At 56.8% G+C, this 2,875-nt stretch overlaps 1 pseudogene; it reads right to left on the bottom strand.

Moving 5' to 3' along the window:
- Window positions 1-2,168: 2,168 nt before the first annotated feature.
- LOC144608846 (U2 spliceosomal RNA) lies at window positions 2,169-2,265 on the bottom strand (annotated as a pseudogene).
- Between the last annotated feature and the right edge of the window lie 610 nt (window positions 2,266-2,875).

The following is a 2,875-nucleotide window of genomic DNA, read 5'->3' as shown; positions in this document are numbered from 1 at the left end:
CCAGGAGTTTGGAGGTGCCGTCCAGTCTGTGGTTGGCACTGCCGGATCGTCCAGCCGCATCGATGATGCAGTTGAAGTCACCGGCCAGAACGAGCGGTCTAGACGTGGCCAGCAGCGGTGGGAGCTGCTGGAGGACGGCCACCCGCTCGCTCCACCTGGGTGAGGCATACACATTTATCAGCCGGAGCGGAGAACCACGGTACATTACATCCACCACCAAGAGACGACCCCCCACCACCTCCCTTACCTCAGTGATGGTGAAGCCCCCTCCCCGCAGCAAGATCCCCAGACCGGACGCACGACAATCATTTCCCCCCGACCATACCGACAGTCCGTGGGGCCACCATCGCGACCACCTCCGATAGCAGCGAAGGTGTGGCAGCCCGCACTCCTGTAAAAAAGTCACATCCGCCTTTACCTTGGCCAGGTACTGCAAGGCGGATACACATCGCACAGTGCTCTTCACACTGCGCACGTTTAAGGATGCCAGTTTCAGCTCCATTGTCCTTTATTGTCCCAGGCGATCCTCCCGCATGCCAATCATCTGGCTCAGTTCCTGCACATTTTTGTCGCACAGGTAGTGGTACAGGTTGGTGGCTTCCTCAGCACAGGGTGTATTTTCTGGCGAAGCCACTGCGCTGCTCCCAGTGTCCTGGAGCTGGGGCCCATTGGCCACTGCACTGCTCCCGGTCTCCCGGAGCTGGGGCCCATTGGCCACTGCACTGCTCCCGGTCTCCCGGAGCTGGGGCCCATTGGCCATTGTGCCGCTCCCGGTCTCCCGGAGCAGGGGCCCATTGGCCGTTGTGCCGCTCACGGTCTCCCGGAGCAGGGGCCCATTGGCCGTTGTGCCGCTCACGGTCTCCTGGGGCTGGGGCCCATTGGCACTGCTCCCAGTCTCCTGGGGCTGGGGGGCAACAGACACGTTCTTTCTCTTACCTTCCTCCTCCCCCGTTTCCTTCCTCTGCCTCTGCCTCCGTTGTCGGCTCCTCCCGGTCGTCTCATCCTCCGATGCGGAGAGGCTGCTGGCCTCGTCCTGGGAGAGGACTCTTTTTTGAGACTTGCTTGCCCCCTCCGCCTTTTTCTCCGTGCGCACAGCCTTCAATGTTTTCCTCGACTGTACCACCTTCCATTCCTCCTCTTCCTGTTCCCCCTCTTCCATCGACTCACCCTCGTGGGGAGGGGCCTGGGGTGCTCTGTCCTGCGGTTGGGGGCTCCTGGTGGTCGCGTTGTCCTCGCCCCTGCTCTCCTTTCCTTTTTGGGCTTTTTCCGTGGTAGGAGGCGTCTCGTCCACCCTGGGGGTGCTGGCAGCGGCCCCTCTTATCGCCTGTGCATAAGTGCTTGCTCTTTTAGGGCAGGCCCTGTAAAGGTGGCCTGCCTCCCCACACAGGTTGCAGCTCTTACTCTCTTTACAATCCCTTGTCTCGTGGCCTTCTAACTTGCAGTTTCTGCAGACGACTGTCCTGCATTCTGCCGCCACGTGCCCAGGTTTGTTGCATTTCCTGCACACCCTGGGCTGCCCCACGTACGTCATGTCGCCCCGGTTCCCTCCGATAGCAAACACCGAGAGGGGGTGGACAATGAATCCCTTCCCGTCCACCCTCAGCTTCACCTTTACCTGCCTCTTGCTCGTCCAGATCCCGAACAAGTCCTTGATGTCCACGCAGTTCCCGGCCCCTTCGACGTAGCGCGCAAGGAAGGTGAGGACATCCACGACGGGCACATGTGGGTTAAACATGTGCACCGTGATCATCCGTTCCCTCTGGGTGGGGAGGGTGAAGAGCGGCTGCACCTTCAGGAGCGACAGCGGGGCTTCATCCCCCTTCTCCCGGAAGTCCTGCAGCAACTTCTGCCATCCCGCCGGGTTCTGGAAGGTAACGTCGAAGTATCCGTTACCTGGGAAGTCCTGGAGGCAGAAGATGTCCCCGGCCTTGAATCCACAGGCCTCCAGCAGCACCTTCTTGATGAAGACATCCCTTGAGAAAGGGTTCCCCTCCTTGAGGTCCTTCACCGATACTCGCAGGGTATTCCGGATACCCTGCCCTCCAGCTCCACTTGCTGCTGCCATCCCACCTGGATAAGGGTGTTAGGTTGGTTACCCAACCAGCATGGATCCACCCCTAAACCAGACACGTGCTCCTGACCTCCACTCCTCGTCGATGATCTAATGCAAATACTGCTCTTATACTTACCCTGTTCTTATAAGAACATTAGATTGTGCCAGAACAGATACTACACTTGATCTTAGCCAAAAGGCCGAGACTATAGAAATGATCCTTAAAAGGATCCGCATTAACGCCACTGATCTCCCGGTGGCCCAGCACTTCAACTCCCCCTCCCATTCCCAGTCTGACCTCTCTGTCATGGGCCTCCTCCAGTGCCATAGTGAGGCCCGCCGGAAATTGGAGGAGCAGCACCTCATATTTCGCCTGGGCAGTTTGCGGCCCGGTGGTATGAACGTCGACTTCTCCAACTTCAGATAGCTCCTCTGTCCCTCCCTTCCCCTCCTCCTTCCCAGATCTCCCTCTATCTTCCTGTCTCCACCTATATCCTTCCTTTGTCCCACCCCCGACATCAGTCTGAAGAAGGGTCTCGACCCGAAACGTCACCCATTCCTTCTCTCCCGAGATGCTGCCTGACCTGCTGAGTTACTCCAGCATTTTGTGAATAAATGTCTTAGATAGAGGCTTTGCTCAATGGAAAAGTGATGGAATCAAAAGGGTGGGAGATCTTTATCATAAGGGAACTTTTCTTTCGTTTCAGGAGTTACAGCAGAAGTACGGATTACATGTTAATAATTATTTTAGATATTTACAACTTAGAGATTATGTAAAATCACACATGCAAGAATATAAGTTTAGAGCTCCAGAAACACTTG

This window comes from Rhinoraja longicauda, chromosome 32 (assembly GCF_053455715.1).
Source record: "Rhinoraja longicauda isolate Sanriku21f chromosome 32, sRhiLon1.1, whole genome shotgun sequence".
Lineage (NCBI taxonomy): Eukaryota > Metazoa > Chordata > Chondrichthyes > Rajiformes > Arhynchobatidae > Rhinoraja > Rhinoraja longicauda.
Note: the sequence above shows the minus strand (reverse complement) of the source record. Positions and strands in the feature narration are given on the sequence as shown.